A 22,586-nucleotide genomic window follows, 5' to 3' on the forward strand; every position below is an offset into this window, starting at 1 on the left:
GAGAAACATCTACAGAGTGAACAGAAGTGAGTGGCACCACAAGCATTCAAAGACTGTAAGTTACTTCCACCCTGCGGTTACAATCGGAATGGAAGCAGGTGCCAGAGGTAAATCCCCCATGATGCCTCAGCTGTTCATACTGGGCACTGTGATGACTGTCTATACCGCCTGAACTTGGCACCTGTCAGTCAAGTGTGAGAAACCAAAACTCCTTGAAGAAAGCCCTGTCAGGTGGATCTAGGAACACCATCATTCCTCCAAAAACCAACTTAATGTGAATAGAAAGATAAATATTAGGCTATATAGTGGAACAGGTGTGACCAATCACATCTGCTGTAAATGAGAGGTTAGAGTCTACTAGTTCCGAATAGATTTGAATGAGAATCTTACAAAGTCGTTAATCATTTTTGCGGCCAGCTGGTGCAGGTGTTGTACACGAATGACTGCGTTATTGAAGAGCCGCTGGTTATCTGATGCTCTCCCCTGGTTCACCAACAAACTAACCAGCACCACCGACAACAGCACTAATGCTAGGAGAAGAAAAGAAGGAGATTTATTCTTCATCTGCAACATGGTTTTGTTTCAAAGCTCCTGAAAAAATAACCAAATAACCAATGAAATCAGTATTTTGGATTAATGTTTTTCCATGCTCCAATTAACTCTTTAAACTAAGAATTTTTTTACGTGTAAGAAAAAAAGCAAAAAAAAGCAAAAAAATTTAATTAATTAAAAAAGAAATATATATATATAATAAATAATCTATAATTTATATATGTCAAAAGTAAGATATGCCATCCATGTCCTAAGTGCTACAACTAACATGCAAAAGAAAGCACCACAGCCATACCTCTAGCCATTTCGCTCAGGGTAGACAAACTCTTGCAGGCTTAGTTAAAAGCTTGTGAATGTTTGTTTTTCTGGCTCAGGTACTGATATTTATAAGTGGCATGAACATGTTTTGATGCATCTTAATGCATGAAAGTTGAAACATGAGAGTTTCCATGCTTTAATATGCATTGTTATGTGTATTTAGACACCATACGTTAGTGATGTAGTGGTTCCGGTCATTTATATTCCATGACTCCAGGATGATGTTGGCACTAAGACAAAGCAGAAAGATCATTGTTTTATTTATTAAAAGGAATCATATTGGTATGAAATAGATACAAAAGCAAGTTTCCACTCCATATGAAAGTTTGGAAAAAATATTGTGGTCTTTATATTCTGAAAATGTTTTACAAACCACTCACTATATATTTTAATCCAGTGTCTGTCATTGGCACGGTGCTTTATAATGAGAAGATGGATGTAGCATTGCCACGTAACCGGTAAATGGTGTCATCTCCTTCCAAAAGGACATGTTTTCAATAATTATGAGAGTAAATCAGGTCATATACGTGTTTGCTGTCACTGTGGGGATGCAGGAAGATTTTCCTATTCAGATGTGGTGTTGGCCGGTGCGTAATATTCAGCAGTCTTGGGGTTGTGAAATGTCAGTGTGACATTAATAGTTTAATCCCTTGCGGGGAAAAACAAAATACAATCTGTTTACCTGAACCTCATGGCTGTTTGGCCTTGTCACTTTAGGTTGTCGGTATAATGACCAAAGTGTAACAGTGTGTTCTGTGACAGTTCATGTAGGATAATTAGTTAGTATATAATAGAGAATGTCAAGACACATCTGGGCTGTATTTTAGCAAATCAAAAGAAATAAAAAAGTATATTTTGCCTAAAGAAAATGAATCCTGTTGTAATACCATTATATATTTTATTCGTTAAGAGCTTATGTTCATGACATACATTTAAATATTTAAAACCCACTGTCTACTTACATCTATTAGTTAAAATTAATCATAGCAATTTATGCTGATTATAATTTTAATAATTTATAATTTTTTTGGGGGGGGAAACTGTGTTTTTCCCCCAAAATTCTCTAATTAATAAAAAGTTCAAAAGAACAGAATTTATTTGAATTATAATTTTTTATACCATTCTAAATATTTTTTTCTCTTCAATTTAATGTATCCTTGCTGCATATAAGTATCAAGTTCTTTCTTTCTTTCTTTCTTTTTTTAATATCTTGTATCACAGTTTCCACAAAAATATTAAGCAGCACAACTGTTTTCAACATTGATAATAATCAGAAATGTTTCTTGAGCAGTAAATTAACATACTAGAATGATTTCTGAAGGATCATGTGACACTGACGACTGAGTAATGATGCTGAAAATACAGCTTTGCATCACAGGAATAAAGGACATTAAATATATTCAAATATAAAACAATTATTTTAAATTATTGTTTTTACTTTTTTTGTTTGTTTGTTTGTTTTTTCAAAACGGTCAAAACATCCAAACTTTTGACCAACAATACGGTTTGTGTGTGTGTATTATATAAATGATCATATCTGGGCATTATAAATTATATTACAGTAATGAGAGTGAGATTTGTTTCACATTACAGTAATGAGAATATTTTTGCAGTAAAACAATGAAACATTTATAAATAATGTCACATAATGTCTTAAATCTCCTAAAATATTAGGAAATAATTTATACAAAATATAGGCCTATATTTATTTTCTTTTGATTCTGGGGTGAAATATGACCTCTTCACACACACTTAATATGATATTCACACAATATTCACATAATAACAATTTGTATATATATATATATATAAAACAAGATAATTGTGTTTGCCCTCATGGGTAAAATGGGCCACGCTGAGCTCCTGAGTTTTCTGCATTTGGTTCACTAAGAGCCAATCTGTCTCTTTTAGCAGAAGCTGGTCTCGGATCAGCTTGGCAGAGAAACATCTACAGAGTGAACAGAAGTGAGTGGCACCACAAGCATTCAAAGACTGTAAGTTACTTCCACCCTGCGGTTACAATCGGAATGGAAGCAGGTGCCAGAGGTAAATCCCCCATGATGCCTCAGCTGTTCATACTGGGCACTGTGATGACTGTCTATACCGCCTGAACTTGGCACCTGTCAGTCAAGTGTGAGAAACCAAAACTCCTTGAAGAAAGCCCTGTCAGGTGGATCTAGGAACACCATCATTCCTCCAAAAACCAACTTAATGTGAATAGAAAGATAAATATTAATAACAATTTGTATATATATATATATATATATAACAAGATAATTGTGTTTGCCCTCATGGGTAAAATGGGCCACGCTGAGCTCCTGAGTTTTCTGCATTTGGTTCACTAAGAGCCAATCTGTCTCTTTTAGCAGAAGCTGGTCTCGGATCAGCTTGGCAGAGAAACATCTACAGAGTGAACAGAAGTGAGTGGCACCACAAGCATTCAAAGACTGTAAGTTACTTCCACCCTGCGGTTACAATCGGAATGGAAGCAGGTGCCAGAGGTAAATCCCCCATGATGCCTCAGCTGTTCATACTGGGCACTGTGATGACTGTCTATACCGCCTGAACTTGGCACCTGTCAGTCAAGTGTGAGAAACCAAAACTCCTTGAAGAAAGTCCTGTCAGGTGGATCTAGGAACACCATCATTCCTCCAAAAACCAACTTAATGTGAATAGAAAGATAAATATTAGGCTATATAGTGACTGTGTTTTGTATGAGAACGCGTTGTCAATGTCATTTCATTTCTAGCCACAAGAAGGCGCCACTAAATTCAAGATCTTTTCTAAAGAAGCTGTATTCACGACATTCGAGCTTGGATGGAATTTCATGTTTTAAGAGCTTCGAGTTATTTTATCGGAAGTCTCGGACATTCACAGAAAATAGCTTACTTCCGCTTTGAAAACTAAGGTGGATGGCACTTTAAGCCCCTTGAAATGTTGATCAAAGCATTACAGATTACTTGCAATTAGCTTTGGGTTGAAGTAAGATATCATTGATTGCACCGGAGTAATTGGAGATAGTTCCATCTCAAGTTAAGGTGAGTTGGCGCACTGCTGCTACGATCCCATATCCAAGTAGACGGCTTTACATACCGGACACATTTAAATAACACGTTCTATATAGAGAACACTGTCTACCGACCCGCTTCCGCTTCTGACTGCCAACTCAACGGATATGGGATATGACCCTCTCTTTGCTCTGTATCACTTTTTTTAACTACCTTTGGCTTCGTTAGTGAGACGGTTTCACAATCAGACGCACAAAATAAGAATTGTCCAAGCAGCTTGTCCTACGTACACACACACGCAACACGCACACAAAATAGACAGCATTTACATTATGTATATTTATTATAAATAGCTTCAATGGAAGCATGAAACTCAACTAGATTGAAGTCTGTACAAAGAGTTGGTGTTGCTAGCACCATAATATAGGCCTAAACTTGACAACTTTTAGGCAAAGAAGAGGCACCTGATCCTGACGCCGCCTACTGCATGTTCACAATTACATTTGGCCCTTTCATTGTAAACTCTTCTTGAATATTTTGAAAACAGGAATAAAATAAGATTGGGGAAGCTATGGAAAATTAATAAAAAATGCAAGTTAAAGCAAGCAAATATTTTAATATACGTTATAGTACGTTTATTATGATTCTAGTGATTTTTTATACCATATGAGTGTCACCTTTTGACACCATTGATCCGCTCATGGCCTTAACTTTTCTGCACAAAGATAAGAGCTGTATTTCTGTGTCCTTAAACGGACCTGGATGAGCTGTGCTCTTCCTTTAAGGCAAACTCCACCTTGTTCCCACTTCTCGTCAACTCTTGTTTCAAAGGGGGCGATGTTACACATCCACCCTGGAATGCTCTGACTCCATCCCTCCCGCTCTCTGGTTCTACAGGCTGCTCATCACAGTTCTCGTGTCGTCTCATATTGCATCTCTTCGGGCAGCGGCGGCTTCTTTGCTTTGGAGGCACCACTCGTTGACGGGACGAGCTTCTCCATTGCTTCCTTAGCTTACATAAAGGCTGAATCCCAGGAGAGGCTGTTCACATTCCTGTACAGCCTGTAAAGGAAGCAAACAAAGATTGTTCAGGTCAAGTGTGCCACCCTAAAAATGCTGAGCAGTGAGTAATGTGTTCAGTAATCAGTTAACGAATCACCTCGCACACGTTTCTGAAAAATTACTGAATATATGTTGGACCTGTGACTTAGCGGTTAGTGCATATCCTCCAGACACGGTTGTGTTCGCGTGAGTTACTAAGGTTCCTTTCTCCACAATAATGACCTGTCAACTGTTTCCATCAATAAGCAGCCCTAAAAATAAATATATAATTAAATAAATAAAGGCAAAAAGCCCAATGACCGATGTAAAAAAGTTAAAAGAACACAGAAGAGGACAAAACAAAAAACAAATAAATAATAAATTAATTAATAAAATATAAGAGTGTGAATATTTTGAAAATAGGAATAAAATAAGATTGGGGAAGCTATGGAAAATTAATAAAAAATGCAAGTTAAAGCAAGCAAATATTAAATACGTTATAGTACGTTTATTATGATTCTAGTGATTTTTTATACCATATGAGTGTCACACTCATTACCATGAAACAAAACAAACACTAAGATTCTCTCCAAAGACACATTTAAAACTACAAACCAAGTTTTAATTGGTTTAAAATGTCTACTTTCAGTGACATTACAAATGATGAGGGTTAATTTCAAGAATATTCTCTCCAGTAATAAACCCTGGACACTGAGTGTGTCACTCAAACGGCAGTGAGAATGAATGAGCATATTAACACCACTCGGCTTCCACTCATCAGAGTGAAAGAGATGCAGTGAACACACTGACCGGCTGTCCTGAGGTCACGCTTCACAGCTGACCTCTGACCTGATTTGTATGCATGGCACTTGGGCGGCTGTGATCCAGGGGATGCCGCAGTAGTTCTGCGACGTCCAGTGAGTGGCATGTGTGCTTATATGTGTATAGGTTTAAATGTGTGTGTGTGTGTGTGAGAGAGAGAGTCACTAACGCTTTGACTGAAGTATTCAGTGCACCTGAAGCCTTCATTTACCTCTGCAGTACATGCAGTTCATTCATTTCAACAGATATTTATGCCTTTCTACCCTAGTCTTTTAAAGTGTATTCAGGGGTAAGCCTATGATGATGTTTTAAATATGATAGACAAGATAAAATAATATATCATTGCTGTTTAAAAGCCATCTCAATACTATTAAAGGGGTCATATGATGCTGCTAAAAAGAACAGTATTTTGTGTATTTGGTGTAATGAAATGTGTTTATGCGGTTTAAAGTTAATAGAAAGTATTGTGACCACAGGGTGGCGTATGTTTGCTGTATCAGCTGGACAATTGGCAATAGAATTATTTTTTTTAAATATTCAGTTTTGATAATGTAACAGTTCAAATTACCATCTCGTAATTGCATTAAATGCATTAAAACCCCAAGGCTCAAAAAAAAAGTTTATTTCAGTCATGTAAACAGAGAAATAATATTCAATAAAATGTACAAATGTTTCAGTACTTGGAAAAAAAAAGGTTACAAGATCTATTACATGCATTCAGCAAGTGACAGATACTGTGAGGTGTCAATACATTCAGTGCACTAATGAGTGTTAATAATGCTAAGCAGAACATTAAAAAAGAATCTAAAAATGATTAAACAAAAATGTCACAATTTGCTGAATTTGAAAATTAAATTACATTTTGATCATTGCATTACATGAAATAAATTTAGATTAATATTATTATTAATTTGTCTAATGTTTTTCTGAAAAGCATTTGGCCTCTGTAAATGCTAGCATTCAGTTATTCTGCAAATATGGAAATTCTCTGCTTGAGCATTCTTATTTTTTATCTCTGTCACATTATTATTGCATGAACAAACTTAATTATGGATAGGTTACATTTGTCCTCGTAATCTTCCATCTCTCTGCTCACCTCCCTCACTGTTGGTTTGCATTCTACAAATAAAATATAATAAAAGTGAAAGAAATGCCATAAATAAAAGTTTGAAAGCATCAGAAACTTCATGTTTAAGTGTTCCAACATTTTTAGCACGGAGGGCGGTAGCCAGTGCATGTTTAATCACATAAAATGGATCCTCAAAAGAACAAAATGTTTCACCAATTCAGTAAAAAATTTAAACAAAATGATGTGAAATGACAAGCAAATGAAAAAAAAAAACTTCCTAAAAACTCTTTACCTGTCAGCAAAAAATAAACGCTGTTAAAAGTTTATATGTAAAAAGTTTATCGTGAGAGACAGATAAATTGTTAACTTTGCAATAAACCGTTGATCGCCTAGATGGCAATACATTTATGAGTGAGCAACTGTAAATGCTGGATGAGCATATTAAAACATAATAGGGATGCTAACAGTCACATTAAGTCTTGTTGAGTCTGACTCATTGTAGCAGACATGAGAAATGTGTCCACAGAACATCATACACAGTCTCCACACAATGCTTAGAAAAAGCTGGCTAGTTTTTTTGCTTCTGACCCTGACATATCCATTTATACATGTTAGTTTTTCTGACATACAATGCCCTGTTGAAGCAATCCTTTGCATAGTTTCATCTACAGACTATTCTCTGTATATTATTTTGTCATTGCATCCATTATCACTACACAACTGGTCAGAACAACCTGACATTCAGGGCACAACTGCATATCTGACTCATAATAAATTATATCTAAAATTAAAAATTAAAAATGACCTACATAAATAAGCCAAGGATTTCACAGACTATATACTTGCAATAAACAATTTGCAAGTACACCCCACATACCACCTCATTAGGCAATTTAAACATTACAGAATTCATATTTACAATATGTTCAGCTGGGTAGCTAACGGTTGGGAAGACTCGTTTACAGTTTATGTGTTTTATGGTCTGACTTAGCTAATCTTATATTGATATTTTTTTCTTCGGGCCAACTACAGATTCTGCTTTTATTTGATTTAAAATACTGCCAGAGTCAAAAACCAAATTAACTGCTGTTATTAAAGTCTGTATAAAGGCAAATATACAGTGGTGTGAAAAAGTGTTGGCCCCCTTCCTGATTTCTTATTTTTTTGCATGTTTGTCACACTTTAATGTTTCAGATCATCAAACTAATTTAAATATTAGTCAGAGATAACACAAGAACCATGAATTCTGCTGTTTACCAAAAAATCCTGAAGGAGAATCGGGAAAAGGGGCAGAGTGCAAGACCACATCACTCTGAACTCTCACCGGGGGACGCTTAACCCCTTGAGAGAAGGAGAAACCCATAGGTTTGTCGTCCTCAATGGCTTGATCTCCATACAGATAACTCATTTTCTTAGCTATCATCCCCACTTTTTCTGGCGCCTCTTCACCTCGTCCCTTCGAGTCCATCTTCTCTCTGTACATATACGAGGCGTGTTTGAGGCAGCGCTTGAGGACGTGCTTGCGGTAGGCTCTTTGAATGGCCGAAGCAGCCACTTCTTCTTGCTTCCGTCTGAGAGTGCTGGTGATGGGCTCGAACGAAAGTATAAAGGGATTGTAGGCCATGAACATCTCCTCTATAGTTGCTTTCATGCCATCCATCTGGTCAGAATCTCCCAGCACCTCTGTAGTGAGGGCCAGGAGAAAGTCCACACAGTGGATCTTATCACCATGGACCATGGGAATGTCCATTGTGATCAGCTTAAGGGTGTTCGGTTTCGGGATCCTCAGGGGGTCTTTCAGCGTGTCGCAGAATTCGGACAGCCTACTGTAAGCAATGAACTGAGAGGCGGTGGGGTCGAACTTCTCCCAGGTTTCGTAGAACATCTTGAAGTCGTCCTTGCACAAGGGGTTGCTGCTTTCTTCCGTCGCTACGTTGAAGTTTTCCAGGATAATGGCTATGTACATGTTGACCACGACGAGGAAGGACATGACAATGTAGCTGCAGAAGAAGACGATGCCTACCGCAGCGCTCCCGCAGTTTCCTCGGATGGGCGATCCCGGGTTCTCCACATCCGGGTCGCAGTCTGGTGGGCTGTTGAGTATAGGTGCCAACAATCCATCCCAGCCGGCGGAGGTTGTGATTATGAACAAGCATATGATACTGTTCCCGAAGGTCTCGAAATTAAACATGTCATCGACGCCTCCTTCTTTTTTCACATACCCAAAGTTGGACATGCCAAATATGGAGAAAATAAACATGATTAAGAATAGAAGCAAGCCGACGTTGAAGAGGGCAGGAAGTGACATCATCAGCGCGAACAGTAACGTCCGGATTCCTTTGGCACCACGGATGAGCCGCAGGACGCGGCCAATTCTGGCCAGTCGGATGACGCGAAACAGCGTAGGCGACACAAAGTACTTCTTGATGAGATCTGCCAGCAAAAGACCAGTGAGACGAGAAACAAGGAAATATTATAAGCAATGATATAGAAGAGAAAATCTAGTCTACAACAAGGTACTCTTTGCATTCATGTTGATTCATGATTTTGTTTAAAATATTTAAGTAAAAATTATTTAATGTACTGTATTATATTACTTTAATATAATTACTTTAAAGTAATTAAGCGCATTTTCCTTACACCCTAAATATGTGTGTACATAAGTGAAATCAAAATTTATATATATATATATATATATATATATATATATATAACACAGTATGTCATTTTACAACCTTAAACTTACATTGTAATAAAAATGTAAAAAGACTTATTGACCTTGATACACTGCTATTGTCACTGTCACTATGATATAATTTCCTGTTAAATTTTTTTTGCATCACATGACTAGCAAACAAATGTTTTTTTCCAACTATTAATAAGCAGTGAAGCAGATTTGTTAAAGTATTCATTTTGTTGTAAGAAAAATAATAAAAGATTGTCATATTACCTTCTAAAGTTTTTTTCCATATTAATTTTTTTCTTTAATGTAATATCAGGACAGTTATATCATAGAGGATGAAGCCACTGCATTAACTGTATTTGAATTTTAAATACATGGAACAAAAAAATTAGCATCCTATTTTCTCTGGCTTCATGCCTGAGAATGAATGAATCAATGAATCAATCAATCAATCACAAAAATATAATGTATATGATAATGAATAATATATAATGTAATGGATTTGGATTCAGAAAAACATGCTCATAATAGAATGGCATAGAGGATGAAGCCACTGCATTAACTGTATTTGAATTTTAAATACATGGAACAAAAAAATTAGCATCCTGTCACTGACCCATTAACATTTTTCTGTTTCATGATTACTTAATGATTACCATCAGTAAAGCAGACTTACCACCTGCGATTGAAAGAATGACCACCACAAAATAAAAAATGTTCCACCCAATGAAAAAGTAGTGATAGCGCAGGGCAGTGATCTTGAGAATACACTCCCCGGTGAAGAGTACGATAAAGACAAAGTTGATAAGGAACAGAATATTTTCCATCTCTTCACTCTGGTCATCTGTCTCCACCATCATGGTCACCATGTTCAGGCAGATCATCACCATAATGAAGATGTCAAAGAACTGCTTGGTGACCAGGACGAATACCAAACCTTTGAAGCAGTTCTTCAAACATCAGAAGAGAAGAGCGTCCCGAGGAAAAGAAGGTTAGTACTTTAAAAATCAGATTCAAGTCTATTCGTTTTAATGGTTTTAATTAAATCTGAGAAAAAGACTCTACACAGTATATTACCGTAGGCCTTGTAATTGGTTTCTTGGCGTCAAGTTTCTTCATGGGATTGTAGTATTTTTTCTGCTCCTCGGTCATGAAGATGTCAGTTCCTCCTAAGTATAGACAGACACAGAGACAATTATTCCATGGCAGAAGGCGTTTTAATGTTTCTACAGATCCAGAAGACCAAGTGCCGACACTTATCTTTGGCTTTTGTTGATTGAAATTGTCAATGATGACACAGATGAATAGATTGAGGGTGAAGAAAGAGCCAAAAATGATGAAGATGACAAAGTAAAGGTACATGTAGAGGTTTGACTCATAGTCTGGCTGCATTTCAAACTACACAGAGAACAAAAACAATGTTTAAATATAACACATGTATTACAGGAGAACAATAAAGATGTAAGATTGTGCCAAGATCGTGTGAGATCTCTTAGTCAAAAGGCTGAAATCAACATTACATCACGAGAATCCACAGCACTATACATGATGTCCATCCATCCTTTGAATGTTGCCTGGAAACCAAAAGAAAAAAAATTATTTGAAGTTTCCAATTTTTTAGGCAGTTGTTTATGGAGGGCAGACATTTGAAGATTAATATCAATGCTCACCACTTGCAGTAAGGAGAGGTATCCCATGCCTACATTATCAAAGTTAACCTTCATATTCATCCATCACACATTTGGATCATCCTCTGCGAGCTCAAAACACTCGCTACTATTGTTGACCTGAGTGATAGAGATTCTTTCTTTGGATGTGGAGTTGAAGCAGTAGTAGAACTTTCCAGCAAAAAGGTTGACTCCTATGATGCTGAAGATGAGCCAAATGATCAGGCAGACCAGGAGCACGTTGAAGATGGATGGAATGGCCCCCACCAGAGCGTTCACCACCACCTGTGCATACAGACAGTGTGAGAGCTTGGAACCAAACCTTAAATCGTTACCCTTCACTGAGTTTATGGTTTTTAACTTTAAAATGTATTAGATGGTCAACAGCACAATATACGAAAAGAAATGCGAGAACGAGGAGAGCTAATAATATTAGGGATTTGCTAATGAAAAAATGATGTCAAGGTGAGGGTGGGCAGCAGAAAACTCACCCTCATTCCTTCAAACCTGGAGAGAGCTCGAAGAGGTCTCAGCGCTCTCAAAGTCCTGAGAGACTTAATGGCCCCCAGTTCAGAGTAGCCTAAGATATTTGCAGTCAAGCTGATCAGGGACACCTGCAGAAATATTCATTAAAATACTTCAAGTATATTTCTGGATATGTTTCATCAATAATACATCTTGAAGTCATCTCTCAACAGTAATAACCATTAAAATCCATATTATTTATCAGGAAAGGGTTCAAAATGACCTGATCCATTTTTGACAAATAATATGCATGGTTAAGAATATCTATATATTTCCTCATATTTTCAAATATTATAATACAAATGTTAATAAAAGATACAATTATAAATAAAAATAATCGATTTTCTGTTTCATTTGAATGATGACCATTGACCTTTTACAATATTTCTTTTCAGTTTCTGTTCAAATGTTTTTGTACACCACTGCCTGTCCTGCAGTTGTCACTGCATTTTGTAGAAAAAAACTAACTTTGTTGTTGATCTTTAAAAATTATTTTCCAAATATATTTTTAATTACATAGTGATCCCTGTCACCACTGCAAAAGAAAATGTCTTTAATAAAAAGCAAAATAACATAAGAGAAATAGGAATCAAATTCAATTAGAACTGGTATTTGTTGTGACATACACTCCAGTCACAATGATTCAGATTTACTAGTGAAATACGCAAGAACCAAACTTTTTGCGTTAAGATGTACGCTATCCATACTAATAGCAGAATAATGCATAAGCTGTTATAAAATACTTGAGATATTACAGAAATTAACCGTAATCTGCATTTTAAGAGGCAACCTGGTCCTGTATAAGCACCAGAAGAATTTAAGAATTCATGAATTTTTAATGGCTTTTCAGTGTGTGGGTCAAATTTGTCTTAAGGATCACAGATGAATGAAGTTACTTATGAAACAATAGTGTCAGTTTTATACGTACTTTAACTTGAAATTTTCTGTAAAATTAAGAAGAACTAATACTTACATCAACGATGAGAAAGTCCAACCAACACCATGCGTTTGTGAAATAGACCTCGAAGCCATAGGCTACCCATTTCAGGAACATCTCAATGACAAACACATAAGTGAAGACCTGATCTGCATATTCAAGGATGATTTTAATCATTCTTCATTGTTCAATGTATATGTCCTCAAATGCCTAATAAAAAGAAACATACATATGAAAAACGAGGTTTCAGTGTACTGTGATTAATCAAGTATAAATGTTTTTCTCAATGGACTCACTAATGCTCCGCTGCTGAGGAGGATCATGAAGATGATGAAGGTTTCAAAATAGGTGTGCTCCACAATGGCGTAGCAGGTTTTACGGAAATTGCACCATGTCTTCCCTTTACCTTGGGTAACGTCAAGCTCCAAGCAAGGACATCGCCTGATGCAGTCTGGGAACGCAGACAAACAAAAACATTAATAAGAAGAATATAACTCAGTAGAGGTTTCAGTGTACTGTGATTAATCAAGTATAAATGTTTTTTTCAATGGACTCACTAATGCTCCGCTGCTGAGGAGGATCATGAAGATGATGAAGGTTTCAAAATAGCTGTGCTCCACAATGGCGTAGCAGGTTTTACGGAAATTGCACCATGTCTTCCCTTTACCTTGGGTAACGTCAAGCTCCAAGCAAGGACATCGCCTGATGCAGTCTGGGAACGCAGACAAACAAAAACATTAATAAGAAGAATATAACTCAGTACGGCATCATAATAAGTCATTGTTCATGTCTCACTCTCTGTGTAGCAGTCCTCAGGGATGGTGGAGTCCTCTTCTTCCTCTTCATGTCCACTGTGCTGCAGGTTGATGATTCATCTCCATCTTTCTTCTGTACAGATGAAAACACACTAGATCAATTTCTGGTGTGATTAGTACTTTTACAAACAACTCAATATCCTCTGCTGATCTGACAACTGGCAAAAAAGACTTTCAAACAGCTTGAGGGAGGTTCACATTTGTCTCCAGGTGGCAAAATCGAGTAAAGACGAGATCACACTAGACCAGGGATGTCCAACCGTCTGGCAGACTTTAGTTCCATCCCTGCTCCAACACACCTGATTCACTATACAATGCTTCGAAAATGTAAAACTATACAATCAATCCACTCCATTTTGCTGCAATCTTGTAGATTTAAAGTTGTTTTAAATTGGCTAAGAGGTCATGCTGCGACATATCAATCTCCTATTGGTCACAAATCTTCATGCCATACAAATTCGCAGGCCAGAGTTCACCAAACTTGAACGTTGGAATGCAGCAAAATTCGCACAAGTTTGTGTTTCTTGTCTCCTGCGTTCACATGTGTACGAACGGAAGTCAATGGAAAGGTGTGGTGTGATGCCAAGTGAAAGATATACAAAGAAAAACAAACACGTCATTTTATGCTAAATACCTTTTGCAATTTGATGGGCAAAAAGGGCATTTTTTTTCAATTTCCCTGTGTGTTAAAAGTTACTAATGTGACTAAAAGCTAAAAGATGAAGCTTCATGTTGAAAAAAGTAAAGGTTAGATAATCTTTTCAGCTGTTCATTATCTCAGAAACCTCAGATTCCACTTCAGATATCATTCGATTGTTCACATGAGACTTGGAGTACAAATTTGCATGTTCCCTCTCTCTGACACATAGCTAGATGTGAAATGCAGTGCTGTGCGACACATGGGGGCACGACATATGAACTGTGTTACCTGATCCAGAGGCATGCCAACAAGCAGTTGCCTAATGAATTAGGGCCAGTGTGCTTCTACAAATAAAATATGAAATAAAATGCATGACCTGAACTGGAAAGATGTACATTTTACAGGGAATTGGGATATAGTGAGGTAGGGATTTATGGCACTGACATGCTTCAAACGGGTTGTTGTAAGATGGGTGCTGATCAGAACGTTGTTCAGTAAGGTAACTAATCATGCTGGTGCTCTTTCCCACGCCCCGTCACCGTGGCACATGGTTTCTGCCATTCCTTAGACATACTCTCTAAACAAGATGACCCGAGGGGCTCCAGATGGACTTTGCAGGCGTCACAGTATTTGAGACACATGTCTAGGTGTCAAGAGGTGTTGATGGACAGATGTCAGTGATACTCTGGCAACCGGCTTTGCATTTGTGTGATCTTTCACATTAGATTTTAGGAACACAACTATGAAAATTTTGCACTGAAAAAAACTCACTTTACTATTTTTATCGACGTCTTCTTTGTCTTCATCCTCAGAAGAGCTGTTGCCATCATCATCATCATCTGATTCACCGTTGTCTATAGGCACTTTGAGATCGGACAGACTGGAATTCATGGTGGCCATTTTAGAATCGCTTTCTTCATTTGCTTTCACACCCTCTTCCTTTACCCAGTCAATGCCTCTTGTCATTCTAGCAATGGCAATCTGCAGATTGTTCATCTCCCCATCATCATCAGACGCTGCCAGGCTGTCTCCGCTGAAGGAGCTGAGCAGCAAAGCCAGGAAGAGGTTCAACACCTTCAGGACGAGAACGAGAAAAAAAAACCATAATAATTCAAAGATGAAATACAATGACATACTAAAATTGTAAAGTGATAGGGATCGGTGGCCCATGAGGCCATTCAAGAATGGAATAGTATGAAAATAGTATTTTCATTGTCATTAAAGGGTTAGTTCACCCAAAAATGAAAATTCTGTCATTAATTACTCACCCTCATGTCGTTCCAAACCCATAAGACCTTTGTTTATCTTCAGAACACAAATGAAGATATTTTTGATGAAATCTATTCTCGTAGCTTCATAAAATTACGGTTTCAGTTACGTTGCTGTCTATGCAGGATCAGAAAGCTTTGGGATTTCTCAAAAATATCTTAATTTGTGTTCTGAAGATGAACTAATGTTTTACGACATTTGGTTTGGAACGACATGAGGGTGAGTAATTAATGACAGAATTTTCATTTTTGGGTGAACTATCCCTTTAAATTGTCATTAATTGTCATTAAAAATCCAAATATATGAATTGTAAAAATAACATTATATGAAGAAATATTATGAAAGACCCTTTTTTATTTCATTTTATGTTTTTTTTCTCAGCTATTAATTCAAAGAAAAGAAAGGCTGGTATGGATATTTTTAAGAGAAATTGACAATTTTATTTATTTTGGGGGATTTCTAGTGTTGTGAGCAGATATCAAACAACTTTCACTACTATCTGTCTGTCTGCCTATATGTCTATCTATCAATCACATTGGCATTGTCTATCTATCTATCTATCTATCTATCCAGTGTTCGAACTATACCGTGGACTTTGGGGGAGCCCACTTGTTTTTTTTTATAATGGGGGGAGGTTGTTCGTGCGCTTGCGCGTGCCTCAAAAGAGGGCTTACAATGACTTACAAAGATACATAAATAATACAAGTGTATGCACTACTTGCTTTATGCAAGCACTATATAGTATAAATCACTATACAGGATTTACCCTATCCCCCCTCTAGCTTCTCTATCTTTCGCACCCTGTATCTATCTATCTATCTGCCTGCCTGCCTGCCTGTCTGTCTATCTGTCTAAGATGAAAATCCACTCACCACTAGGTTTCCTATAACCATGACCATAATGAAGACGACGATGCACATGCCTTGGCCAGCCACTTCCATGCAGTCCTACATTGTTTCGATCCATTCCCCACATAGAACACGAAAGATGATGAGGAACGAATGAAAGAAGTCTGTCATGTGCCAGCGAGGGAGCTCGCAATCCTCCGCGATCTTACACACACAGTCCCTGTAGCTTTTTCCGAAAAGCTGCATCCCCACCACAGCAAAGATGAAGACAATAACGGCCAGGACGAGGGTCAGATTCCCAAGAGCACCTACAGAATTACCGATGATCTTTATCAGCATGTTTAGGGTTGGCCAAGATTTTGCCAGCTTGAACACACGCATCTGCAACCAAAAGAGTCATGATTTGAATAAATAGTTTAGTCCTGAAATTTTGAACATTGCAATTTCAACAATTTTTGTATATAAAATGTATTAAAATTTAGTTTTTTATTACAATGCAAAACACAATTTTCAATCACAACCATTTCAAGTTTGGGGTCAATAATTAAAAAAAGAATACTTTTATTCAGCAATTATATATTAAATTGTTCAAAATTGTAAGTAAATGCATTTATACTGTCACAGAAGATTTCCTTTTCAAATAAATACTGTTCTTTTGAACTTTCTATTCATCAAAGAACCTTGAAAAAAATATCATGGTTTCAACAAAAATGTTACCATTGTTAAAAACGGTTTAATTAAACGTTTCTTGAACAGCAAATCAGCATATTAGAATGATTTCTGAAGGATCACGTGACACTGAAGACTGGAGTTATTATGCTGAAAATTCAGCTTTGCATCAATAAATTACAATTTAATATACTGTAAATTAAAATAGAAAGTTATTATTTTAAATACATTTTAATTTTTAAATAAATAAATGTCATCATGTCCATTCTTTCTGTATGACTCTTTTTCTTCCAATGAAAAGGGAATTATTTATAGAAAATGAATATGGATGGTGACCACTGCTGTCAAGTGAGATTTTCAGTAAAAAATTACTTATTTTCAGCTTTTTTCAAACATGAACCTATCATATGGCTTTTATTTTATGCTGCTTTCTGTCCTTTTTTGAGCTTGACAGCCATTGGTCCCCATCCATTTCCGGTAGCTCTCACTTCTTTTGTCTTCTGCATAAGAAAGTATTATGTGTTTGGATCAATGGTGAGTATCGGTGAAGACTGGTGAAAAATCCTTTAAGAGCCAGTCAAACAATGACATTTCACCTACCAAACGGAAGGACCTCAGCACAGACAAGCCCTGAACATTGGCTAAGCCCAACTCCACCAGACTCATGGTCACAATTATGCTGTCAAAAATGTTCCAGCTAACTTGGAAGTAATAATATGGGTCCAGTGCAATCAGTTTTAGCACCATCTCTGCTGTGAAGATACCAGTGAAAACCTGCAGGGGAAAGAAGACATCATGATGTAAGGAAAACAACAGCTTTTGTATGCTGGCAAAATAACTACAGTATAGTAAACTTTAAGTTTTCAATATACATTTTAAAGGTTCAAGTTAATATTGATAGGTAGATCTATGTACCAGGTTTCCTACTGTCAACATGTGCTCGAAATGTTCAGTCATAGGATAGTGCTCCATAGCCATGAACACAGTGTTGAGCACAATGCAGATGGTAATGCCCAGATCCACAAAAGGGTCCATTACAAATAGGTAGATAAACTTCTTGAATTTCACCCATGGCAAGCAGCAATCCCATTTCAGGAATATGTCAGCAAACTTGTACCAGCAGGGAGGACATGGCCTTTGAATATCCTCCAGCTCTATTGATGAAAGTATTTTAACACACAAAACCCAAAAGTACGATTTGACTTCTTTAATTATTGTGGATCTCGCTATTTACACTAAAGTGAAATGTGAACTTACCATCTAAAGCATTGTCTGTTGTGCTCACCGCACTCGGTTTTCTCATATGCGAGTCAGGGACTTCCAAGTAATTCATGCTACCCTTGGATCCATTTGACTCTGAGAGGGGCTTCAATGCGATCCCGTCACAGTCGTTCTGCATTTGGTCATCATCGCCTTTCTTTTTGCTGGATAGTGATGTTTTACTGCCATTTACCATGTTGTTCTTCTGCTGCTTGATGATCAGAACTGACAATTAGTATTATTCAAACCAAATGATCCAAGGATCTATGACAAAGTTTGACAAACCTCAGCTTGTTTCTTGAGCTGTTCCAAGATTTTTGCATACTCTTCCTCCTTTTCTTTAGCTTCTGCAATGGTGGCTTGATTCTGTTCAGCATACGCCATGGCCACCACAGCCAGAATCAGATTGATGAGGTAGAACGAACCCAAGAAGATGATGACTACAAAGAAGATCATGTACGTCTTCCCTGCTGCATGGAGCGTCTGAAACATTTAAGAGACTTTTTATGCTTCATTCGTGTTCTTGTTCAAGTCACAAAAGCATAGAAAACAATAGTGCTGCTGATACTTTTTGTGGAAAAAGTTTTTCCCCCCAAGATTCTTTGCTAAAGAAAGTTCAAATGATCAGCATTAATTTCCTTCTTTATTTACTGCCTTTTTTGAATAAACATATTTTTTTTCAAAAAACAAAAACAAAACACTGACCCTAAACATTTAAATGGCAGCACACCTAAAACAAGCATTCTCTTTATGTTAAGCTGTTTTTTTTGCTGAAATGAATTGAAAGTATTGGACGATATTAGGTTTTGTTACGGAGCAATTTGTGCCACATAAAAGAAAGCGAAGAACAATGTGACTTTAACAAGATGCATATACCCACCAACTGGAACAAGTTCTCCCAGAAGTCTTGAGTCATTAGCCGGAAAAGGGCTAAGAAAGCCCACGCAAAGCTGTCATAACTAGTGTAGCCATAATTTGGGTTCGGCCAGCTTTCAAGCATGTGTACCCCTCAGGGCACTTCCTGTGAACAGCAATGGCAAACAGCTAATTTAAACAACAATATATGTGTATTTAGTTTGCTGAAAACGGCTTCTTTGAATACAATTAGTATTGAAATTTCTACTTGCTGCTGGTAATGCACGGTGTCAATTCAAAGTTGATTTAGCGGATTACTTATTAGGCAAATATCATATTTGAATAACATACCCTGCATCAGAGCTGTTCCCACAAAGTAATGGATCCACATGGCCAGGCACATAGTAGTGGTTGTCTATGGCAAAGGAATGGAAATCACTAATCAATACCACTGCAAGGAGAATCTGATCACTAAAACGGTTCAAATAATTTAAGCAACAAGTTGTTTTCTTAATAATTCAGATGTGCAGCAATTGTGGGCTACATTTCATGTCGCATTACTGATGTAAGAAGTCACCTGGATTTTCAATATATTCCTGAAAGTTGAATGTGCTGTTGGTAGCTTCAGTGCCATTGATGTCTGTGTGATTGAAGAGCATGGTCAGGTTATCACTGTTGCTCCAGTCAAAAGACCGGACACACTTTTGCCGCAAATTCCCCATGAACAGTTGCAGGCCAATGAGAGCAAACACGCTGAGACAGAAGACAGTGAGGATCATGACATCCACCAATTTCTTCACCGACTGAATCAAGGTGCCAACGATGGTTTTAAGACCTGGAATGTGCAGTTCAACAAAATCTCAGCTGAAGTATTCCCAAATTATACAAAAAAAAAACGTTAATGTGACATTTGAACTTCAAGTGAGTAGCATTCATATTTCCTGTAGCCATGTGAAATGACATGCTGTATTAACCTGGAATTACAGTTATTGTTTTCAGGGCCCGAAGAACACGGAAAGTCCTCAGAGCGGATATATTCCCCATGTCCACAAACTCTGTGAGGTACCTGTGGATGAAGTCAAGAGGATTATTATTTGCTTATTATGCTTATTATTTTTAAACCTCATAATTATACCACTGACACTGTATACATTAAAAAAAACATTGAACTACATAATTCTATTACATAGATTTTTACAATTTGGACTTTTACCAAAGATTGACTATTATTGTTATTATTATTATTTTAAATAAATAAAAAAATATATAATTATATATAATTTAGTAGAGCACTATTATAGACTATGTAATTACATGAATAGACAATAGTCAATATTAGATTTAAGTAACTGCAAAGGGGTTCCTACATGTCTGGATATAGATTTCTGTGCATCTGGTCATTGGCAATGACCATGATTTATGTCACTTTGTAATGTTGTTCTTTTGAAATATTTCCGGCTGAAGAAAGTGTGCATTCAAATAAATCTCTTTTATTGAAGTAAACTTTCTTAAATCATATTTTTGTAAGAGTCTGCTCAAGCAGAGTCTCAGAATGTTATTAGTGTCACTTTGTTTTTCCTCCACAAGTATGGTCTTCTGAGAAGAGTAGAAATTGCTGGGGTAAGAGATATGTTCAGTGTAGACTATATTTAGCTTGAGTGCAACAGTCGATCACAGAAGCCAGATGGCATCATTATGTGTACACTATGGACCAATAGCAAGTGAGATGCCTGTTGGGCAACTGGATCACGGCATGTAATTATCTGTGAACTTCAGGCAACTGAATTTATGTAGAAGTAGTTCAGGAGATATTTACTAAAATACTGTGAGAGAATATTGAGAGAAATAAGCATTGGCAAAATTTGTTGTTTAAAAAATAAGCTAGGAAGCTAAAATATCCAACATCCTGCACTCAAACCTTATATATTGAGGATTAACTTGACTAAAGATCAAGGGGAAACACACTAGAAATAACATTTATTCAATTTTTCTGATAACCTGCAACAAAAATAGTTTATAGACTACTGTATGTATACTAAAATACTTTTAGGTATTGGTACCAAGCAATACTATGGATGACAGCAGAGGGAATTCAGTAGTAATAACAACAACTTGGGATCTCAAAAGTTCTTGTGCACCATCAGAACTACAATCAAACCGCAGCGGCCTTTTAGTGTTCTGAGGAGGGCCAAAGTGTGAAGCTGAGATTTACTGCTAAAAATAGGCCTGGTAAGTGATCTCGCTTTACAAGTGGATAAACATTTTCATTCAGCCAGGCTGTGATTGTAAAGGGAGGTGAGGGTGGACCTCGGGGACACGTATGGAGAAGCTGAGGAGGATTGTCTTCAGAGGACCGGGACCTGCGTGTAGCCTCATTACACTTTTGATGATGCTGATTTGAACTGACCTTTGACCTCTCACATCTGAGTGGGTATTTTCACACTGCTTCTGTGTCTAATGTGGTTGCCAGACCCCACCTATCTCATGCGCCACATACCCTGACAGAGCAAACACCGATTAGTCACACACTACGCTGACTATTTGGATCGGCATCTGATTACGGAAACTGCTGTTAAAAATAAAACTGTTAACTATTCCAATCCTCTTTTGAACAATCCATTTGCTTTTAAACACAACACTAATTGAAGTATTTATAATGCAACATTTTGTATTTACTGTAACATTTAGCACTTTTTTTCACATTTTTCACATTCATCACTACATTGAGAGCCATAACAAATCTTTGCACTGGCTTGTTTAACCTCTGATTTAGCATTTATAGTCATTCAGGGTCATACTTACGCCATGGTGATGACCATAAAATCCAGCCAATTCCACGGATCTCGCAGGAATGTGAAATCACCAATGCAGAAGCCTCTGGACAGCACCTTTACAAGCGCCTCAAAGGTGTAGATGCCAGTGAAAACGTACCTAAGAGGGACCAAATGACACAATAAACAATCAAGGCATATAAACGTGTCTTAATAACTTCCACTTTACTTTGCCGGTTAGCTCATTTTATGTGGCCTTTATGTCAAGAGCATTAATTATCAGGGTTGTGCACCAGAAATAAATGAAGAATGTCATTCAAGTTTCCTGAATTTGAATTAAAGGGGTCATATGATGCTATTTTAAAGATCATTATTTTGTGTATTTGGTGTAACAGAATATGTTGACATACTTTAATGTTAAAAAAACACATTATTTTTCAAATACTGTACATTATTGTAGGTCCTCTATGCCCCGCCTCTCTCAAACACATCGTTTTCAACAAAGCCCCCTCCTTTGACAAGCACAGTCTGCTCTGATTGGCCAGCTGAACCAGTGCATTGTGATTGGCCGAACACCACAAGCACGCGTCGGAAATGTAACCCTTACCATAATCGCAGCTTCAATCTTTCAAAGAAAATATCAAGACAGTTAATAATGTTGTTAGTTTTACCATCAGTTCAAGCCCGAAAGGACAACAGAGTCGCGTGACAGATACAGTGTTGATGCAGTACACAAGCCGCGGTTAAGACAGCTGACATGCTATGATTTCTGACAGGCAGTTCAATCTCCTGTGATGTGACCCTGTTCCCCTCACACACACACACACACACACACAC

General features: G+C 37.2%; 1 protein-coding gene and 1 pseudogene across 1 annotated transcript in view; one reads left to right on the plus strand and one right to left on the minus strand.

Moving 5' to 3' along the window:
• The first annotated feature begins 3,874 nt into the window (after window positions 1-3,874).
• The window catches only part of myl4 (myosin, light chain 4, alkali; atrial, embryonic), a 47,317-nt gene continuing 28,605 nt past the window's right edge, over window positions 3,875-22,586 (plus strand). Inside the window, exon 1 of the mRNA XM_016553137.1 lies at window positions 3,875-3,908. The gene's annotated coding sequence lies outside the window, so the exon portion shown is untranslated. The remainder of the gene's footprint in view (window positions 3,909-22,586) is intronic.
• Window positions 8,030-22,586, minus strand: part of LOC107740664 (sodium channel protein type 4 subunit alpha B-like) — a 19,378-nt pseudogene continuing 4,821 nt past the window's right edge.

This window comes from Sinocyclocheilus rhinocerous, unplaced genomic scaffold (assembly GCF_001515625.1).
Source record: "Sinocyclocheilus rhinocerous isolate Xijiao unplaced genomic scaffold, SAMN03320098_v1.1 scaffold705, whole genome shotgun sequence".
Taxonomy (NCBI): Eukaryota; Metazoa; Chordata; class Actinopteri; order Cypriniformes; family Cyprinidae; genus Sinocyclocheilus; species Sinocyclocheilus rhinocerous.